The following is a 23,329-nucleotide window of genomic DNA, read 5'->3' as shown; positions in this document are numbered from 1 at the left end:
TTCTGTTTCATGAGTGTGATATCTTAGAATGCGGGGTTCCTATTATTGCCCACTAGGTGGCATTCTACTATGACCATGTGTAATCCTGCCTCTGATTAGTCAACACCTGCATTTACCATATAAGGTAGACGCCAACTAGTTTCACGGGCTTCACTCCTGCACGGGTCGCGTGCTTGACCTGCCGTGTCTGTAATGTATGCTCCTGGTGCTTGAACGAAATATAAAAGACAACTAAACGGGAAATGCTTGTGTGGACATTCGATTCTTTCCTTTGAAGATACATCTTTCTGGCGACGAGGATGAACACAACTAATGGACTTTCGGATTGGAACTAAAGTGGGTGCTCAAAGTGGAAACTCTTTGTGAAGTTTGGACGCTGGACTTTTCGGTGAGGGGAGAAAAGAAAAAGAAGGAAATAATACGAACTGAAGTAAGTTGAAAATGACTACAATTGGCACGCTAGTGGCATTTGATGCTAAAGCCCAAACATGGGAGGAATACTGTGAAATACTGGAACAGTTTTTTGCGGCCAATGAGATAACTGATGCGGCGAGGCAACGCGCTGTGCTCATTAGTGTAGTCGGGCCAACTACATACAGTTTGATGAGAAGCCTTCTTAGCCCCATGAAACCGAAAGACAAAAGTTACAGAGACCTAGTCAAACTGTTAAAAGACCACTTCCATCCGAAGCCCAGTGAAATAGTGCAGCGGTACAAATTTGATTCACGCACCAGAAAACATGGCGAGTCTGTATCTGACTACGTAGCAGAGCTACGCCGCTTGGCGCAAGATTGCAACTACGGAGATAAACTAAAGCAAATGTTGAGAGATAGGCTTGTATGCGGGATTAATGATGAGCGTATTCAGAGACGCCTTCTGTCCGAGACAGAATTAACCTTCGACAAAGCACTGTCCATCGCTTTAGCCGTAGAGACTGCAAACAAAAATGCGCAAGATTTGAAACTTCCAAGCGCCTCTGTGAACTTCATGAAGAAGAAGGGCTCGCAGGGGGCTAATGGATTTCGAGGAGCGACAACAGAGTGTTATCGGTGCAAGGGAACCAAGCATACGGCCGCGGAGTGCAAATTCAAACAAGTCAAGTGTCATGTGTGTGGCAAAATTGGACATATCGCAAAAGCCTGCCGCAACAAGGACGCACAGGAGTCCGGCAGCAGAGGATACAGAGATGGAAAGAAAGAAAAGAAACCATCTGCCTACCACCGCTCCCACCAAGTGGAGGTAAGACAAGATGAAAGTGAGAGCTCATCTGATGATGCATTACCTTTCCATTTCATGAAATACAAATTGGGGCAAATGAATGATGTGCATGTGAGAAAAGTTGACCCCTATGTAGTGCAGTTAACTGTGAACAAAAAAGATATCCAATTTGAAATTGACACTGGCTGCAGTCTCACAGTCATGAATGAGAAAATGTTCAAAAAGACATGGAAAGACACTAAGTTGCCAGATTTAAAGCCAGCCAAAATGCGCTTGGAGACATACACAGGCGACCCAGTTAAAGTCCTGGGTATCGCATCAGTGAAAGTTAAATACAAGCAGCAAAGTTGCAAATTGCCTCTAGTGGTGGTCGGAGGAAATGGCCCCAGTCTCCTAGGCCGAGGCTGGATGGAGAAAATTCAGCTTGACTGGAAAGAAATTAAAGCACATCCCAAAGCATGCAATGTGCTAAATGTCAAGACAGAAAAAATGACACTGGAGAAAGTGTTAGACAAACATGAAAATGTCTTTAAAGATGAACTGGGCACGCTTAAAGGCACCCAAGCCACTCTCCATGTGAAGGAAAATGCAATGCCTCGCTTCTTCCGTCCCAGATCAGTGCCATACGCCATGCGCACTAAAGTTGATGAAGAGATAGACAGGCTGTTAAAGGAAGGAATCATAGAGCCAGTGAAATGGTCCGAATGGGCTGCTCCAGTGGTCCCAATTCTGAAACCGGATGGTCACATCAGATTATGTGGCGACTACAAATTAACAGTAAACACTGCCTCTTCCCTGGAACAGTATCCAATCCCTCGAGTAGAGGATCTCTTCACAGCACTGACAGGAGGAAAGCAATTCTCTAAGCTAGACATGAGCCACGCATACTTACAAATTCTCATGGACGATGCATCCAAAAAGTATCTGACCGTCAATACCCATAGGGGGCTGTTCACCTATAACAGACTTCCTTTTGGGGTGGCGTCAGCCCCAGCTTTGTTCCAGAGAACAATTGAAGGTCTGCTGAGAGGAATACCTCATGTAGCATGCTACTTAGATGATATTTTGGTCAGCGGAATGGACGAGACTGACCACTTGAAAAATCTTCACACTGTGCTCTCGAGGCTGGAGGAAGCTGGCCTACGGCTGAAGCGCAGCAAGTGCACGTTCTTACAAGAGGAAGTGGAGTACCTAGGACACAGGGTGGACGCCCAGGGACTTCATCCTGTCAAGAAAAAGGTAAAAGCAATCATGGATGCACCCACTCCTACAAATGTCACTGAGTTGAAGTCCTATTTAGGATTATTAAATTACTACAACAAATTCCTGCCAAATTTAGCAACACTGCTAGCGCCACTGCATGAACTGTTAAGGCAAGATGTACCCTGGAGATGGCAGCAAAGCCAAGCTGAGGCTTTTCAAAAGTCAAAAGATCTCTTAAGCTCAGCACAAGTGCTAGTGCACTACTCAGCTGATTTAGACTTAATGCTCTCGTGTGACGCTTCGCCATACGGCGTGGGCGCAGTTTTGTCACACAGAATGCAAGATGGCAGTGAACGTCCATTGGGGTTCATGTCCCGAACACTGTCTCCTGCTGAGAAAAGATACTCACAGTTAGATAAGGAAGGGTTAGCCATCATCTTCGGCATTAAGAAATTTCATAAATACCTGTATGGTCGTAAATTCACCATCTACACAGATCACAAACCATTGATTTCCCTGTTCAATGAGAAAAAGCCCATACCACAGATGGGGTCTCCACGAGTTCAGCGCTGGGCAGTACACCTGAGTGCATACGAGTACACCCTTGTTTACAAACCAGGCAAACATCATGCCAATGCCGATGCACTTAGCAGGCTACCAGTAGCTGGAAAGGTGAGAGAAGAGGAAAATGAACAAGTGTTGATGATGGATCTGTTGGATGACTCACTGCTAGACCCTGGACAGATAAAGCGCTGGACAGCGAGAGATGTAGTGCTGTCTCAAGTTCATGAGCATGTCCTGAGGGGTTGGCCTGGCAAAGTGGACTGTGATCTAAAACCATACTACAAGAGACGCACTGAGCTAAGTGTGAGAGACGGTTGTGTGATGTGGGGGGCACGACTGATCATACCCTCCAAAGGCCAAAAGCAAGTGCTGAAGTTGCTTCATCAAACGCACTCTGGCATGACTCGGATGAAGGGCTTGGCAAGGTCCTACGTATGGTGGCCGGGCATGGACCAAGAGGTGGAGAGGGAAGCACAGTCGTGTGAAGAATGTCTGGAAAAACAAAAGGCACCACCCACTGCGCCATTACACCCCTGGGAATGGCCTGAGTCACCATGGTCGAGACTTCACGTGGATTTCGCTGGACCATTCCAAGGTGAGATGTTTCTGTTGATTGTTGATGCTCACAGTAAATGGCTAGACATCTATCCAGTGAAAACAGCCACGTCCCAAGTTACCATTGAGAGACTGAGACAAAGTTTCAGTGTTTTTGGACTTCCCAAAATGCTAGTGTCTGACAATGCTACATGTTTCACAAGTGCGGAATTTGAGTGTTTTATGCGACAGAATGGCATTCAACATGTGAGGTCCGCACCCTTCCATCCTTCATCCAACGGGCTAGCAGAGAGGGCGGTCCAGACCTTCAAGGAGGGGATGAAGAAGATCAAAGGTGAGACTACACAAACAAGACTGTCAAGATTTCTATTCAGTTATCGCATCACTCCTCATGCAACCACAGGCCTGTCCCCTGCAGAGTTGATGATGTCAAGGAGACTCAGATCTGTGTTCGATGTGATGTTGCCAAATGTGAAAACAAAAGTGCAGAACAAACAACTGAAACAGAAACTAGCTCACGACAAAAACAAACGATTGAGAAATGTCATACCCGGAGACAAAGTTTACATCAGAAACTACTCCTACGGTCCTAAATGGATCCCAGCAGTCATTCAGGATAGCACTGGTCCTCTGTCCTATACCGTAGTCGTCGGAGGTGGACAGATCATGAAGAGACATGTGGATCAAGTGAGAGCAAGACTGTTTGACACTGTTCCCAGTCAGGATCTCAAGAGCGAGTTGGAACTGTCAGTGGACATCCCTGATGGTGCTACCGACTCTGTGCCGGTGGAAACTGGCATGGCTACAGTGGAGGAACTTCCTTCACCAGAGCTGGAGCGTCCATCGTCTCCAGATGTTCCTGTGCCAGCTGTGCAGGTACCACCTGACCTTCCGGTGCCAGCAGAGGTGCCACGCTCCGCGCAGCAAAGAGCTTCACCTGCTGTGTCCGCTGCTCCAGTGGAGTTGCGGCGCTCTGGGCGTGAAAGACGCCCCCCGGACTATCTGCGTTATTAGTTAGAGGTGAGATCCTTTTCCCATTCAGAGAGCAACAATACGCTCTGGGCTCACCAGAGGGACGTACCCTCTAAGCTTTAGTTTCAAGAAGATGCACACACAGACATTGAAAAAAGAAAACTGACAAAAAAAAAAAAAAATGCACACACAGACATTGAAAAAAAGAAAACTGACAAAAAGAAAATGTTCCCGTTTTTGTATTTAATTGTATCATGATGAAGAATATGTTACTGCAATAATGTATGATGTCTTTACAATAGTAACTTTCAGTTAAGTGAAATGATATACTATCTGCTTAAAGGTGGGGGAGAAATGATATCTTAGAATGTGGGGTTCCTATTATTGCCCACTAGGTGGCATTCTACTATGACCATGTGTAATCCTGCCTCTGATTAGTCAACACCTGCATTTACCATATAAGGTAGACGCCAACTAGTTTCACTAGCTTCACTCCTGCACGGGTCGCGTGCTTGACCTGCCGTGTCTGTAATGTATGCTCCTGGTGCTTGAACGAAATATAAAAGACAACTAAACGGGAAATGCTTGTGTGGACATTCGATTCTTTCTTCTGGAGATACAACAATGAGTGTGAGATGTTACATTGGCCTCTGCTTGTTTGTATTCCTATGACACACAAAATGTAATGCTCAAGTCATGTTATATATGTATTGATGGTGCATGTGGGCCAGCTATTATACACATTTGAAATTATCTCGCGGACCAAATTAAATGACCCTAAGGGCCAGATTTGGCCCCCGGGCCTGAGTTTGACATCCCTGCTTTGAGTCAAACCCAAGGGGATCCATAAAGCACATCACACCCACCAAATTATACCATACATACAAACATCAGTAGTGCAAAAAAATATACATATGCCGGAAATAAGTGGTCTATTTTGAAATCTGCTTGGTCGGCAAGACCTTACCCTAAAAGTTGTCACAGGTCATAAGCCTGCTGAAAGACAAAGCTATACCCATGCACTTGTGGTTTTATCCACTTTTTAAAAACAATTCTCACTTCCATGCATGACTTCACTCGTCCTTTGGAAAATTCTGTTGAAAATGTGTTTTTGTTGTAATCGCTTTGTATCTACACAGTACATCAACACAAATATAAAAACAAACGCCTAGCCAGCCTCACCTTCCTGCCGCAGCAGTAGCCCAGCCCCTGCATGACTGGGTCAATCTTTGCCTCGAAGACCTCGGCCAGCTTGGAGCAGTACTTGTAGACACTTGACGTCTTGCGGTTGTAGAGCCGGGCATTGTTGAACATCAGCCAGACGTCGTCCACGTACTGCCAGGGGTCCTGGTACTTGCCGCTATCCAGCTTGCGCTTGATGGTGGACAGGTCCATGGGGTTCTTCACAATGTCAAAGTAGTCCTGTGGAAGAGGACGAGTTCATCCAGACAAGTTAGGAGCAGGCACGCCGAGCCCAGGGAGGAGTTGAGGGCGTACAAGCAAGCACAAAAAACATATATAGGCAAGCTGTACACCTTGCAGAGGAAAGGGATGAGATTGATATATGGAGGGTTCAAATCAGACTTAGGGTGTTATCATTCATGTACACAGAAAATAAAAACAAATCGAGATATTCAAGGGATGTGTGGACTGGCAACACAAGCTATGCAAAGCATTAATGACTGACAACATCGCTTTCTACTTACCCTTGTGAAAAAAAAATGCAGAAATGCAGCTTTGGAAACTCAGTTTTGACACAGCAGTTCAAAATCAGAGGATTTGTTTCCAAGGCTAATAAGTGCAATTTTGGATTTCATGGTGAGAGAGGTTGAAAAAGAACATACAGTAACATCACATTGGGGTGCAAAGTTGCATGGGCCTGAAGGCACATAAGCAATCAAAGCATACGGAGACTGACCACCACAGGAGAGCACTGGGGGCAAATCCGACAGACTGGCACTCAACCAGCATAACCACTGGCTGGCAGTCACGGGCAAACTGGATTAATTAGTTTACAATCAAGTGCCACATACAAGTATTCCAAATGCTTTTACCTTTCCATTTCAACCAGGTGATTGGCTGGTTGAATGATCACCCGGTTGAATTGGTAAAAAACATATGGCACTAGCCTGGGAAATCCCATGCTGTTTTGCACAATCGTGCCAATCTGATAGACCAGTTGTGATTATGGGAACCATGCAAATGTGGCACTGGATTGTAAAACTAATGAATTCAGTTTGCCTATCATTGTTGCCATCAGCATGACAATGCTTTGGTACTGAGTGTGCCTCAGACTAGTGTGGCAATTATCTTGTAACTCAGCAATAACATTATGACCTGGGGGTCTCGATTTGAAAATTGAAGATTGATTGATCACTGCAGTGGTTGGTCAAGGTCATTCACACAGAATGACATGTAGAAGTGTGCCAAGCTATCACGCGCATCAAACAAAGTAAATTTAAAAATAATGTTATAACTGAATCTCTTCTGTATGCCTTGATGAGATGTAACTCTAAAAGTTTTTGTTTCTAAAAAGACAGTCATTTTTACCCACATGAATTTCAATAAAAAGATGCGTGCGCATAGTACAATACCGACTCTCTTTCGGCATGTCAAATATGTTCCTAAATCCACCCTAAGCATTTGTTTTCAACACTGTCTACATCAGCAAGTGTTTAGGGGTCTTCACTGGTATTCCATACAAATTTTGTAGCGAAACATTGCTTCTGTCATGTTTTATATAGCATTTTGAATTTTTGGCATTTTTTCGCTAGAATTTATAAATACTAAGAAAAACCACAGGGGCCATATTTCGCCTTCAAACTTGTTATGGAATGCCAGCGAACACCCCTGACCACTTGGTGAGATGCATACTTTTGAATGTTTAAGGTGTTTTTAAGAATATACTGTATTCCTTGACATGTCACAAATTGCTTGACAAGCGAAGTCGACAATCACACCACTAGTGGGGTCGTATTAGGCTCAGTCATTTCAAATTTGTGTTAAAGTTTTGTTTTCACTTCCAAATTGAAGTTTAGGGTCTATAGAACAATTTGAGTTCGAGTGTCAAACACACAGATAAAAAAATGGCCTGCGGGTGGCGCTCTAAAATATATAAACTGCTATAACTTTTGATTAGTTAAACCAAATTTAACATATGAGATATGTATGGATTCAGCATAAAGAGGAGAAACCAGTGAGCTAAGTATTCGGTTGCCAGATTAACGACACACTATGTAATAAACACACTTTTAGCCAATGGACAGCTAAATCCGGGCTTTTTTAAGATAAAGGGTGGAAATGCCCTTCAAGTTGCAATGAAACATAACTTATTGTTACAAGTTATTGTAAATAAAGCCTGGGTGATCACTTAACTTGATTTGCTCAGAATATCCCTGAAGCACAAAGAAACCTAGGATACCTATACACAAATATGGCTGTATAAAGCCTATGCGATATTTAGCACCCAACATGCAACTTTGAGTTTATGAATTTTGGATCATGAGTACCAGCTTTTTTTTCAGTCAGGCCATCATTTTATTCACAACTTAAAAACTTTATATCTGGAAGAAAGTAAATCAATAATAATAATAATAATAATAATAATAATAATAATAATAATAATAATAATAATAATGATGATGATGATGAATACTATGGGGAACATCATTTTTTCCTGCATTCAAAAAGCAAACAGAAGACCATAGGTCTAACATTTAATAATCCACTCTATAATAACTATGACAGAGAACAGATGCAAAAACAGTCAGTGGTCAGTCTTATAAATTGCATGTGCACTTGCACAGACGTGTGCACTTTAACTCTGCCTCCATGCACTTGCACCGAGATCTGGCAGGTCTATTTGTACAAGTACTAGTACAGCTGCACTTCACCTCTAGTTGGAATACATCTTTGGAAACTGCATCTTTGGTAGTGTAGTCCAAATCTGGGAACTGTTCATCTGTTACCAGATTGGCAGGCATTTGTGGCAAATGCAGATTCCTGTCAACTACGCTGGTAACAAATGGACAGTTCCCAGATGACAGATGTCCTCATAACAGCAGATGATTGTGTCTACTATGTATGAAATAGTCCTATAGTATTATTTAGTATGCTTGCCAAAGGCCTCTGCTTGCCCCCAGCAAGCATACTAATTGTTCTCCAACAGTTTATTTAGTATGCTTGCGGGAAAGCATACTAATTGTTCATCAACAGTTTATTATTATTCTACATTTTTCCATTCACCTCGGCCTATGGGAATCGCCATTCATTAGTACGGCGGCTTTGAATCGTTGCAGTGTTCGAGATAGAGACACGGTTCGAGTGCCAAAACGAACGGCTCGAAAAGGGCTCAGGGTGGTGTATTTTTCGCTGGCCTACCCCCTTTCATTCGTTCACCAGACTTGTTTTTCCTCAGTTTTCTCTCTGTTTTCCCCCTCATTGAAATGAATGGTAGAATGGTCAAGATGATGATGTCACAAACTGTGGCAGTTAGAGTGAGAGGTGACCTGTCCTGGGGTAAAGGCATTGTCAGAGAGGTCTTGGCTCTGAATACAAACTGTGTGAAGATCATAAGCCAACTCTTAAAAATGTTTCAGAGAGAGCAGTTTTAAAATCCCTATGATGTGACCTCATTCACTTAGAAAAAAATGTGTGAACAGCTCAGCGCATAGACCTGAATATGTCAATTTTTTGACTGAACCATTTGGTCTAGAAAAGTGATCTCAGCTTTGACATGAAGAGCAGGGTTGTGCCATTTGTGTGTCAATATCATCTGACAACTTGCAAAACTTTTGGAGATATGACAGCGTAAAAATAAGGCTGCACATATTACTCAGCTATTGACTGCCAAACTGTCACCTTTAGAATCTGCATTCATACACACACACACATGCAGCTTTGTAAAACTTTAGACCTCTGCTGTCACCTGGGCAACCGTGGCCTAATATGCTGCTGTGGCCACTCTATACAGTAAGTGGCAGTGGCCTACTGGGTAGGGTGTTGGTCTGTCAGAGGGTTGCAGGTTCGAATCCCACCCTTACCTCTCCCTACCCACCCATTGCTGAAAGGCACCTGAAGCATATCCATACATGCACACACACACACACACCTCTCTCTCTCTCTCTCTCTCTCTCTCACACACACACACACACACACACACACACACACATCTCTCTCTCTCTCTCTCTCTCTCTCTCTCTCTCGCACAGACAGACAAACACACACACACACACCTCTATCTCTTTCCCTCGTGTTTCTGTGTGTGTATACAACATCTGTGTGTGTGTGAGTGTGTGTGCATAAGCCGCAAGCATACTAACAGAATTGTCTCTCCGGAAATGCAGTTATTATTATTGTTATTATTATTATTATTATTATTGATTTATTTTCTTCCAGATATAACTTTTTTTGTGATTTTATGTGTGAATAGAATATGGCTTGATTGAAAAAGTTGATACTCATGATCCTACATTCATAAACTCAAAGTTGCAAGTTGGGTCCTAAATATCATGTAGGCTTTATGCAGCCATATTTGTTTTCTGTTTCTTTGTGCTTCAGGGATATTCTGAACAAATCAAGTTGAATGATACCACAGGCTTTATTTACAATAACTTGTAACAATAAATTATTTTTCATTGTAACTTGGAGGGCATTTCCACCCTTTATCTTAAGAAAACCCCTGAATTTTGCTGTCCATGAGCTAAAAGTGTGTTTATTATATAGTGTGTCTTTAATCCGATAACCAAATACTTGGCACACCATTTTCCCCTCTTCATGCTGAATCCATACATACCTCATATGTTAAATGTTATTAAATTTAATCAAAAGTTAGCAGTTTATATATTTTAGAGCGCCCCCCGCAGGCCATTTTGTTATCTGTGTGTTTGACACTCGAACTCAAATTGTTCTATAGACCCTAAACTTCAACTTGGAAGTGAAAACCAAACTTTAACACCAATTTGAAATGACTGAGAAAAATTGCATATGCCTACGACCCCACTACACTGGTTATCATTAATTCTGATGTACAGCACATGTATGATCTAGGGCAGTGGTTTTCAAAGTGGGGGCCGGGGACCCCCGGGGGTCGCGAAGGGATGCTAGGGGGGCCGCGGCAGGTTGGCAGAAAAAGTATAACAAAAAATGATAACATTGTATTAATTATGGTACACCAAAATAAACAAAAATAAACTTAACAATATTGCAAGTTAGTTGCAAACTGCATTATAATAATCTATTTAATCTCTGAATTCTGTATTTTTTATATCCCAATGGGGAACTAAGACTATGGTTGTGAAAAAGCGTTTACAGAAAGAAATAGTGTGGTGCGACCCATGTAAGGTGGGCCTTGGCTGGAATCTACGTCCGGTGTATGGGGGCCCTTGTCACAGTAAAGTTTGGGAACCACTGGTATACACTGTAAAAACTACAACTTGACATTGTTCAACTTACTGGAATTTTTTAGCCCCCCAACCGTGAAATTGGCAATGCCAACTTTTACTTTCTCAATTTGAGTTATTTCAACTCACTTTTGTATGTTTTTGATGAAAAGTTGATCTTATATGATATGTTGAGTTGATATGGTATACACATTGTAGTGGATGCCTAGAATGGATAGAATCAAGTAATGGAATTGTATACAAAGTGTAGTGGATGCCTAGAATGGATAAGGTCAAGTAATCTGCAGTAAGAAATAAAAGTTGGCTTCAACTCAAAATTCCAAGGCAACTTTCTGAGTTTTTAAGTTACAAGTTTCAACTTTCAACTTGAGGTTTTGGAGTACTGATATTACAAAGTAGAATGAACTAACTTTACAAGGTTTTGCCAACTAAGTGTTAACTAAGCTGTGGCAATCTGCTGCAACAGGGCTACCTGGAGAGTTTTGCAGGGGCGCTTTATTTTATAATGTAAACATCCAGCATTTTCCCCTGTGACAGGCTACAATGTCATTATGAAGCTGTTTTGAAACAGGCCAAGCAAAGGTAAAATGTGGTAAAAGAGGTAATGAGCATACTGTATGGTTTGGTCTGCTATATTCTCTGCATCCATGTAACAATTCAGTAACATCTTCATGAAACAGTTCACAACTTCTCCAAGACCAAGACCTGCTTCCATTCAATCATTCAATCAATCAGTCAATCCCATTTCAACCAATCACTGCCTGCTCACCTGAGTACTAAGGGCTGTCATGCCATGATTCAATTACTGCCTGCAGCTGCCACATGCGTGATCACTCTTGTCACATGGTTCATTTGCACTAGTATTTACACCAGGGGCCTCATTTATCATCAGTTCGTAGAATGTCTTCTAAATTGTGTCTTACGAGTGAAATTTAGAATGTTCGCAAGTACAGAAAAATCGGGATTTATCAAACGTGCGTTGGCTGCTCCTACGCACACGTCTGCATGATAAATCCCACACCTTCCAAATCACTGTGCACGCGCGCATTCGGGGTAATTTGCATCCCGAAACGCCTCCAAGTAACCATATATGGTATTAAAATATATTCAAATGGCGTTTGTTAATTCGAAGGCGCCACCCTGTTTGGACACATGAACACACGCGGACACACGCGCCAGTCGAAGCGCTGGCGGGAAGTGCGGAGATAGACACATTTCCGCGGCAGAAGTGGAGGTGCTTTCGACAGGAGGAGGACAGTGTTTCAAAATAAGTAAAAGAAGGAGACACACATGGACGAAAACACTGTAAAATAGCACACTGTCATACTCCATTGTCATTCAAAGTAAACTGTACCTTGCACGGTACCTTGTTTGCAATTTCGTGTTTCTTCCACTGGCACGCATGGTCTGAGGTGTGCGTAGATTTAGGCACATTTCTACATTCAAGTACATGTTCATAAATCCCACACTTTGCTCAGGAATGATCGCACGCAAGCTTTACGCACAGACCTGTGCCTAAGAACGCTTGATAAATGAGGCCCCAGTACTCTCGTACTGTTCTTGTATATCTTTGCTTACAAAAGCTCTCTTGCTTTTGAAAGCATTGGCTGGCTGGCTGGCCTGCTGGCAGCTAGCAATACTGGCTGCTAGCAATGTTGGCTGCTAGCAATGCTGGTATGGTTTAGCTGCCCCCATAGTGGTAGACAATTGCATTGCTGTCCCATTCACTTTGGGACCCATGATAATGTAAATATGAAATAGATAACCTCAAGCACTTAGTTGATATAACCTTATAAGATTAGTTGAATAGATGCTCTAACTTAATTCAGGTAGTTGATGTAACCTTGTAAGGTTTGTTGAATAATCAAACAGTTAGTTGGCAAAACCTTGTTAATAACTTTAAAACTTAGTGCAGACAGTTGCCTTGAAAATGTGAGTTGAAACCAGCTTTCATTTTTTACAGTGTCGGGGGATTGCGAGATGGTTCGGAAAATACGTTTGATTAGTCCATTACAGCCCAATCAAAAGTTTTGACTTTCACAGCCCCATGAACTGCCCGGAAGGGGCGGAGACTTAAGACCGCGGTAGGCCTGCTGCGACCTGTAAATTATGCGTGTCACCGCGAGCAACCGAATGCACATGCTTGCTTTAAAAGCAGTTGACCAAGACGCAAAATACTGGCGGTGTCATCCAGGGGGCAGAGAGCATTGCAATGCGGAAATTGGGAACACAGATGGCAAGGAAAACAAAAAACAAAAAAGAGGGGCTCCCTGGGCAAGCAAACAATACTGCTACTGCTCCTGTATTTGCACGCTCCTTTTTCAAAGTGCAGTAAGGAAGTATGATTGCAAATGTTTGTAATTTCGGACAACCTCAATGAGACGCTCTTCAAAGTTGCTGCCATCCTTGTTTTCACCAGAAGCACACGCGTGGAACTGTGCAATCTTTCTTACGATCGGCTCCCAGCGAGTTTGAAGATATCGCACCTGACGCATGCATTTGGCTGCCGTGTCCAACGCACGTTAAATTGACATCAAATACGCATGTTAACGCGTTCATGAACGAATCGTGCACGCGCACGCGTATCCTACAGCAAGCATGCCGAGAGCCTTAGGTACCCCATACTTACAGGTCTGTCCACTGGCTGTCGGAAGGACAGAGACTCTGGGTCCTGCCCATACAGAGCATCCCAGGTTGGCATGAGCGCCTGCCGCAGCTTCTCTGGCTCGATGACTACACAGGGAGGACAGACAAATAAGTAGGTAGGACAAAAGGAATTGAAGTACATTGCACATCATGGCTGTCAGTTTACATAAAAGTGTCAGGGATGAGATATAAGTGTCAGTGATTTTCATATACGAGCTGGACGTACTTCTCTTCTTTTTCTTTTCGGCTACAGGGGAGACGTTGGCATTGGCTTTGTCATTGGTGCCCTCCTCTTTGGGTTCAGTCTTCAACTCTGGCTTCTTCTCTTCTCCGACCGCACAGGACGCCTCCATGGGCTCCGACTGGCAGCTCTCCGTCAAATACTCCTCTTTCTTCACCTGGTTACACAAAAACAAAATCAAAAGGTGAGTCAACATGCGTTCCAGAGTGCATATCCCTCTAGCAAGTGGTTGCCTTGGTTACTGGCCCTGGAGCAATTGGTTACAGGCCCTGGCGACTAGAGGCAACATGAGCAGCAGTTTGCAGTTTGTAGACTTGAGTGAATATTATGCAAATGAGCCATGATGCGGGTCGGCGATAGCCTCCACAGCCAATGGGAATTAGGGTTTTGCAATATATCGAATTAATATCGTGATATCAATATTGCTGTCCAAAAATAAGAAATTTCCCAATATCGATTTGAAACAATTATTTTGTCATTTGTCCAACAGGCAAAGGGTAGGCTATGTTGCGCAATACATCCCCCTCCACTTGAGCCGTTGCGAGTACAGAGCAGACTTGCTACCCAACACTCAGGCAGAACACCACTGTGTGTTTCTATATGACTTTCCACTCGCACTGCTGAAGGGAAGGAAGATTGTAAATTGTTTGGCACAATTATTTTTCTTAAAATATCGCTTACGATATCGTGATATCAATATTGACTACAATAGTCGTGATATTATTTTTTTCCATAATCGTGCAGCCCTGTGTCGGAATGCTTGCATCCTGCTTTTAACATACTCTGTCGCGTCTATCACTCAAATTCAGTGATTCTCAAAGTGTGGTCCGGGGACCACTAGTGGTCCGCGACAGAGCTCAGGTGGTCCGCAAAGGGATTTCTACTTTTCCAAGACAAGCTAGCAGAAGGCTATATTTGTAACATTATTACAAAGCCAAACATGTCTGAAGTCATATTTTCACCACAATAAGACGGGAATAAAAAGTAAGTGATCTGCATAAAAATTAACAGTGTCGTATAGCACTCGTCAACTGTGAGTTCAGTTGACAGGTGGTCCCTGAACATTTTTGGGGGGGACAAAGTGGTCCTCTGTCTGAAAAAGTTTGAGAATCACTGCTCTAATTGCTCTTGCTGCACAGTCCAGTGAGTCTCTGTTGCTTAATCTTGTCGCCGCTGGTGTGTTCGCCCGGTTAGGGTGAAGGGTCTTTGCGCTCACCTCTGGATTCTCTACAGTTTCCACCTCCCTATGGTTGTGCTTCAGGCTTCACAAAAATAGCATCAATGACAGTGCTACATGTTAATGACGTGAGCGAGCCATCTTATTGGAATAAAGGGTCTTTGCTCTCACTTCTGTACTCTCCTTGACCTCCCTATTGTTGTGCATCAGTCCTCACAAAAGGGTTGATGACTGTTCTACACATTTATGATCTTATTAGGAGCAAGACTCTTTGCCCACACCTTTTCCTCAGCCTCAACCTCACTAAAATTGTGTTGATGACCATACTACATACTGTATGACAATAAATACCACATTTTTACTGCCATCTTATTAGTATGAATTAGCCTCGCGAGCCATCCTACGTACTTCCGCCAAAGGATTGGCTCCACTACTGTAGTCTGGCCGTGCTTCTCTGTGGAGTGCCTGGAGCAGTAGAATTTTGATCGCAACGCCCCCCCCAGAAAACAGCCAATAATCGAATACGCCCCCCACGTGGGGGCGAAAGGGGGAGGACGCTCGTGACAATGATGTACACATCTGCGCCAGAGCCATTGCGCTATGTTGTTGTTGAGTAACTGCCAGCGATTGGGTGAGAGGTGTCCAGTAATTTCAAACCATAACTGACTGCAAACTTCCTGCTTCCTACAATCGCTTCAGAGCCAACAAAGTCCAGACCATGAATACGAACTGAAATGGTAGTATTATAGGATGGTAAGGACCAGGCTAAGAATGAATGATGTGAATACAAACTCCCAGCAACATAATCAACCAGAACAGTTATTGAATGGATCGCTTTAATATCGTGAAAATGATGGCCATAATACTAGCTTAACTAGGCATCGTTTTGACAGCTTAGCCATAAACTTCAAAAACTTCAACTAAAACTTAACTGCCAATAATGACACTGTTAATGACAGGCAAAAATGTCTCACCGGTGTTCGCGGGTACTGGGCGGGTATGTGAGCGTTCTGCATGGATGGCAAAGATGCCGTCAGGCCTCCCTGCTGATGCCCCGCAGAAGAACCGCCCCCAAGTGTCTGCTGCTGCCGCTGATTGGTTTTCTCCACACCCATCCCTGTCCCCATTGGCTGAGCTATGGGCGTCTGCTGCTGCTGCTGCTGCTGCTGCTGCAAGGGCTGGGGCACCCAAAACCAAACCAAAGGTGGCATGGAGACGGGGTGTGGCGTGTGTGGCTGGGGCATTTGCGAGCCTGGATGTGCGGGCATGGTGGGATGGGGGGTGGTGGTGAGGCTGAGGACCAAGCCAGAGTCGGCACCTCCTTCAGGGACATTTCCGGGCATCATGGAGCCAATCGGATTCCCGGAAGGACCACCTGGACCCACCAACCCAGACACGAGGCCACCAGCCTGCCCTGCCGGGCTACCCACGGGCATGGAGGCTGGATTGGACATCTGAACCTACAAAAAAAAGGGAAACACACCAATGAACCTTCAGCTAAAGTGCAACACAAACCAAATTAGAAATCAGGGTTTCCTCCAGCACTTTATAGTTAAGGCAGCCACCTTGGTATTGGAGCTTTCCTTTCTAACCTTCACCAAAAAGTATAAAACGATGTTAGGGTTTTTTTTGTAAAAAGCCTTTCTAATGACAGTCAAGGTGGGTGTGGAGATTGTGTGTGTGGGGGGGGTGTTCTGTGAAAGACGCTGAAAAACAACAGTTCAGTCCAATCAACACTGTAGACAAATGGGCACAAGTCTCACCTGATGCAAGCCAGGCTGTGGCCCTGACTGCCCCATACCCACTGTGCCAGTGTTGAGGCCGGTACCAGGCTCAGGGAACTGGCCAGACTGAAGGTACTGGTTCTGCATCTGGGGCACGTTGGGCTGGCCCATCATCTGGCCTCCCCAATCCATCTGCAGACAACACACAAAAAACACAGCAGTTTAGAGAAAGGGGTGGCAAAGAAGTTTATGCTCTAATCCAAACACTTAATCATGCAACTTAAAGCTCATTAACGCAAAGGTAAAGATATGTGCGTCTCTACATGTGGTGCTAAACGAAGGGCATACACTGCATCGCGATTAACATATGCATGTTAGGACATTTTTACACTACACATCAATACTGTATGTATAGATAGTTGGGTATGTTTCAAAAGGTTAAACATAAAGACAATTCGCCTTACTGCAGCCACACCCCAAAAACGGCACCTGACCAATCATAGCATAGCAACGGTTACTAAGCTCGGGACCACAGCTAAACATGCCATTTTGATGAATGGAAGTCTATGGGAGAGAAGCCTACTTCTGAATGTAAAATGAAACATTGTGCGTATGGCATCTGTAAATCCGACAGCCAATGTCTGAACATGCTGGAGGGAGGGGTTTAATTTTATTTCTTCACAAAACCAAAGACCCAGGGAGAGAGATGCAGGCTGTGGATTAAGCAATGTGGATGACCCCACCACCAGCTGAATGTCAGCAATATACAGTAAACAGAGGCACCTGCATCTGATAATCATGGGGATTTAATGCAACATGTAAAAGGTGACCCTGCTGTACACGAGTATTGCTGCTCTTGTTCCTCATTGTCTAGACAAGTAACTACAAAATTATGAGGCATTTGCCTCTTACATTGGGGCCTGTAGGCTTTACCCTCAACTCATTTGTCTGGCTACAAACACAGCATGTAATGTCATGGATGTAGCCTTCATAAACATATTGCAGACCTTTTTGTCAGCTTCGCTCTGAGATTTTGCTGTATTTCCAGAAGTTGCTTGTGATTTCTGTAGGCAAAGCCAAAAAGCCTGGTCCCTACCAGACCTCCATTCATACCAATGCTGAGAACCCTGAAGATCAGTGTGCTTGACTGACATAGCAACCATTGCCAAGGGGGAGGAGTTTACGGAATGGTGAGTTGGCTCAATGTAAATGCATGATGTCTAAGTGATGAGAATGGATTTGCATCAGATTCAAGCTAACCACCAAAATAGCTTCTTATAAATATTTCCATTGTATGTATGCTTGTTTGCTAAATTAGTTGATTAGAAACCATACAGCTAATGTCATAATACCTTAGGTAAATGCAAGTAGTACATATTTCTAATGATTATTTTTGAAGTTGTGTTTCTAAAGATATTCACACTAGAATAGCAACATATTTCCAATAATCATAATGGACAAGAATATGTACTTGACTAAGAACCAAAACAAAACCAAACAAAAAAAAAAGAGAGAAAATAAATCTGCACCTGACTGAGTGGGCTTCCCATGGGCATCTGAGGCTGTGGCCTGGGCACCAATCCCTGCATTCCCATCTGGTCAAACTGGTTCATAGCTGTAGAGAGCAGACGAGACAGGACAAGACAAGTAGGAGGGACGTGATGAGAGACTCAGGGCATATGTTTTACCAGACCACATTAATTACATTGCAATTCATTTTAGCTCTGGATCCTCGATGCCCAGGAGCACTTGGGTGGGAGAAGTGAGCTCAGCTCTGGTTTGAAATGAGGTCTGACTGATCGCTGACAGTTGACGTTCATGACATATGTTATTATGCTCCCAAGAGTGTTTGCTTATAGGCTGGTAACAAAGGTCGCCTGAAAACCCTCCCCAGAGAAGGGTAATCAGACCATTCGTGGACTATGAAGTAATTCAAAATGAATTGTCTGGCTTGTCGAGCTAATATGAAGTAAAATACACAACTCCACCCAAGAGTCTTTAGCTTGTACCAGAGCCATCTAATAAGAGAGTTACGTCACTCCCATACACAGACCTCTATGGTCCAATCTTTCCACAGCAATGGCGGCTCACATGGAGCCTCATGGAGCGTTTCACATGTACGGTAAATCACCATTGATTTTAGTTCCAATAGAAGTAGTTACTTAGTAAACTCACTAGGAGGCTGGCCAGGGGCCATGGGAAGTTGGCCAATGCCTTGGGGCAGTTCGGAGGATGGAATGCCCAGCTCCATCCGGATAATGAAGATCTCCTCCGAAAAGTAAAAGAAGTACTCAACCTGGATGGAAGGAAGGAAAACAACACATGGCGAAATAGCGAAAGAGGGAGTTAGATGACGACAGAGAACTGACATGGACCGTGCCAGTGTCCGCTTCCGCACTTACTCTTGAACCGTCTGACATGTTCACACTGAAAATCTGAGCGTTCGGTAAAATACTTGTTTTTTTCGAAGCAGATGCAGGAATGGGCAACAACACTATGACAGACGATTTTGATCCTTACGATTCCGCTGGTTGACTCGTACGCGTTTTCCTCCAGCTTCTGTGCATCCGCAACCAGTATCTCCAGCAAATGTTTCTCCAACAACCAGTTCTTACACAAATCAGGTTCAAGCATCGGATAGATGATCTGCCATCTGCTCAGACAACAAGAGAGAGAATCAACAGTGAGTTACACCAATGTTCAAAATCGCTATGTACCCTTGACTTTCACACATCAGTCATTGAGACAGTGCACAAAAATCTCGCTGAATACTTGGGAATCGCCTTTTCATTTGACATTGTAAATGTCATCAAAGAACACCAACTCTCGGTGAGTGGATCAAACTTAGCACTAACTCAGAAGTTACACTAGTACACTAGTCAAGAGGCTCCTTGTCATAGAGGTAGAACGTTACACTTGAGGTGACCCTGCCCCCTTTTCATGGCAATCCGTGGCAGCCATTATTTGGAGGTAGACCAGAGAAATGGAAATGAATGATGAATGGGGCTCAGCTCTGTGATAAAATGGCTCAATAACGTCCATCAACACGATGTCCATCAACACGATATGCAAGGACAATAGTTGAATTGTGTTGCTAAATATATACATAATTAATATAAAATGATTTTAAAATTTATTTTATCAACTCATTATTTACGTAGGTATTTAGCCTGACAGTGCAAATCTGGTCCTTGATTAATGCGTAACCATTAGTCCATCTTTTGCAAGGGTGAGTGTGTTCTCCATTGACTTGCATTGACTGAAGGTAACTTCACTACCTACTAGGGGTGGCATGGTTCACAAAATGCACGGTTTGGTCCATATCATGGTATCTTTGTTGTTCTTGTGTGTGAAAATGGTGTGATTTTAATTGTGTCATCCTCGGTGCTCTCAAATGCTTATGTTTTAAGAGTTTTTTGGGCACTGCATGGACTGCGGTTTGTCGTGGTGTGCATATCACGGTTTGGTAGTCTGAATTGTACGGTTTCGGTGCAGATTGTGCCATCCCTACTACCTACACAAGAGGAAGGTTAAAGTTTCAGTTTTCCATTGCTGTCATGGATTGCTGTGTCACCTCTAGTCTAATGCTCTACCTCTAAGCTCCTTGTGCAGATGTAGCTGAATCCAAAATAAGTTACAGGAGTCGGGACATTCATCAGCGGTTGAATACAGCACACCCCAACAGTGCCTATTCCCACACAAGTTACTATACAAGAGGGTGACAGTGTGAAGGAGAAGGGGGTGGGACTTACACTTTAAGCACTATGTAGTTGCATACGAAGTTGCGTAGGTCCTCCGTGATCACGTCTCCAAACCATCCCCTCTTAACGGCATAGTCGATCAGGCTGCAAGAGAAAAGACCCAGACAGTCATCACCTACATGGCACTGCCTGCCTTTCAATCATTGAAAAATACCAAGGCCCTCACATATATTACAAGGTAATAACTGACGAAGTACAACTGAACATTCTTTCATTGCAGACTTATGAGGACTGGGAGGCCAAATTAAAATCAGGCCACCTGACAAAGTAACCACTTATAATGGTCTCCTAAAAGTATCCCACACACGTCTAAGCAAATGCGGAAAAAAAACATGTTTTACTTTGCGACTTTCTGTAACAAGAGCCAGGAGCTCAGCCCAAGACTAAAAGTTTTTTTTAAAAGCATGAACTCCGCTCAGCATTTCAAAGACAACGCAACAGCCTCTTGGAGGGATTGTTTGCTAAATGCATGAGGTGGGTAAGGAGTCACAGACCTTTCCAAGTCCTGGAGAAGGTCTATCTTCTGGGCAGGGGACAGAACCCCTACGCCACCGCTCACACCCATGATGTTTCCTCCACCGTTAGGGATGGGGGAAGAGGGGTGGGTGAGAAGAAAAATAGGGAGGGAGGGAGAGAGAGAGGACGTGAGATGAGTTTGCATTTTGACAAAACCCAGATGACAAAACAATATCATGCATGCAGAGATCCACATAAAATTAAACAAAAGTGTGATGGCAAAAAAAGATGCCTAGGCTATGGGAATAGCCTATGGTAACTCCAGAAAGATGTGGGGATGAGTGTTTGGGAAGTCTTTTTTGTCTCCAACTAGAAAACTACTCCTGACTGTTCAATGGCTTTTTGATCCTTTGATCTGCTGGATAACATAATGAGTTTTTGGTTGCCACTCTCAGAACGCCATGGTAGGGTGTTGGATTTGTAGGCCCTGTCTTGTGGTTCTGCCAGTGGTGGAACAATTGAACACAGGGCCCCAGGGCAAGACACTTAGAGAGCCCCATACACAGCTTGCCAAGCTCACAATAGGGGCCCCACCACCAACACGGGAGGGCCCTGGGCCAAGAGGCAAGTGCCCTGCTCGCCCTCCCTATATCTCAGCCCCTCGCTCTGCACCTACATATCTAACAACCGCAGTAGGCCTACAGCATGACAGTAAAAGTGACTGCCTGCCAGAAAATGACTGACTTCATGCAGTGCAGGCATGTTAAAACAGGCAGTGCTCTGAAATACATCCAACTTAGCAGGCCTTTCTGTTTTCAATGGTCTGGTATTCAAACAGTGTTTTCAAGAGTAATTTCTAAGAAATCAAAATGTTTTTGAATGTGGGAAACTACCATTGCTCAACAAAATTTACTTTTTTCATATTTTCATATATTTTTTCACATTTGCGAGCCTGGCTGTGCGGGCATGGTGGGATGGGGGGTGGTGGTGAGGCTGAGGACCAAGCCAGAGTCGGCACCTCCTTCAGGGACATTACCGGGCATCATGCAGCCAATCGGACTCCCGGAAGGACCACCTGGACCCAACAACTCAGACACGAGGCCGCCAGCCGGCCCTGCCGGGCCACCCACGGGCATTGAGGCTGGATTTGACATCTGAACCTACAGAAAAATGGGGAAACAACCTTCAGCTAAAGTGCAACACAAACCAAGTTATAAATCAGGGTTTCCTCCAGCACTTAACAGTGCAGGCAGACATCTTTGTATTGCAGCTTTCCTTTCTAACCTTGCTTCACCAAAAAGTATAAAACGATGTTAAGGGTTTTTTGTGTGCAAAAAGCCTTTCCAATGACAGTCAAGGTGGGTGTGGAGATTGTGTGTGTGTGTGGGGGGGGGTGTTCTGTGAAAGACGCTGAAAAACAACAGTTCAGTCCAATCAACACTGTAGACAAATGGGCACAAGTCTCACCTGATGCAAGCCAGGCTGTGGCCCTGACTGCCCCATACCCACTGTGCCAGTGTTGAGGCCGGTACCAGGCTCAGGGAACTGGCCAGACTGAAGGTACTGGTTCTGCATCTGGGGCACGTTGGGCTGGCCCATCATCTGGCCTCCCCAATCCATCTGCAGACAACACACAAAAAACACAGCAGTTTAGAGAAAGGGGTGGCAAAGAAGTTTATGCTCTAATCCAAACACTTAATCATGCAATTTAAAGGGGTATGCCACTATTTTGGGTCTTAATACACTTAAAATCGTTGGGTGGGGTTTATAAAAGTGGTAAAGTGTCTTATTTTTCATGTTAAGCGTAGTCTTGCTTAAAGACAAGTTAAAAGAGGGAGCATGTAGCTAAGCTAGTGAGAGACAAGGGCTGTGTCTCAAATGCCGCACTTGTGCACTTCGGGCACTGTTTTTCAGTGCCTAGGGCGCTCACGCTGAAAATTTCAGTTGAGCCAGTGCACTGAAAGTGCCAGGATGATCCCCTAACAATGATGGAAAATGCACTGCTTGAATGATGGATACTGCACGCACTAAACGGCGGCCATGTTGACAATGACTTGGAGGAAATGTGGCATTGAGTTAAGTAGAAGAGTTTGGTCAACAGTCTCCTAATTCTGTAAGTAATGTTGATGGGACACCAACCTTTTCATGCCAACCAATGTATTGCATGTGTGATTGTTGTCCTTTGGGGTGAAATACATGGAAATATAAGCACCAGACGCTGTGCATTGTAAACAGTAGCCAACTGGTATTCTGGCGAGCTAATGCCATGCTCAGCCGTCACTTCCAGTGAGGGCACAGTGCATAGTGCTCACATTTTTCCACAACACTATGCACTAAAGACCTCAGTGCACTGTGTGCACTGTGCACTGACTGTCAGTGCACTGACAAAAGTGCGCCATTTGAGACATAGC

The 23,329-nt window shown here is 44.0% G+C and overlaps 1 pseudogene; it reads right to left on the bottom strand.

Annotated features, from left to right (window-relative positions):
- The window catches only part of LOC134440033 (histone acetyltransferase p300-like), a 43,263-nt pseudogene extending 22,236 nt beyond the window's left edge, over positions 1 to 21,027 (bottom strand).
- Positions 21,028 to 23,329: the final 2,302 nt, after the last annotated feature.

Source organism: Engraulis encrasicolus, chromosome 23 (assembly GCF_034702125.1).
Source record: "Engraulis encrasicolus isolate BLACKSEA-1 chromosome 23, IST_EnEncr_1.0, whole genome shotgun sequence".
NCBI lineage: Eukaryota > Metazoa > Chordata > Actinopteri > Clupeiformes > Engraulidae > Engraulis > Engraulis encrasicolus.
Note: the sequence above shows the minus strand (reverse complement) of the source record. Positions and strands in the feature narration are given on the sequence as shown.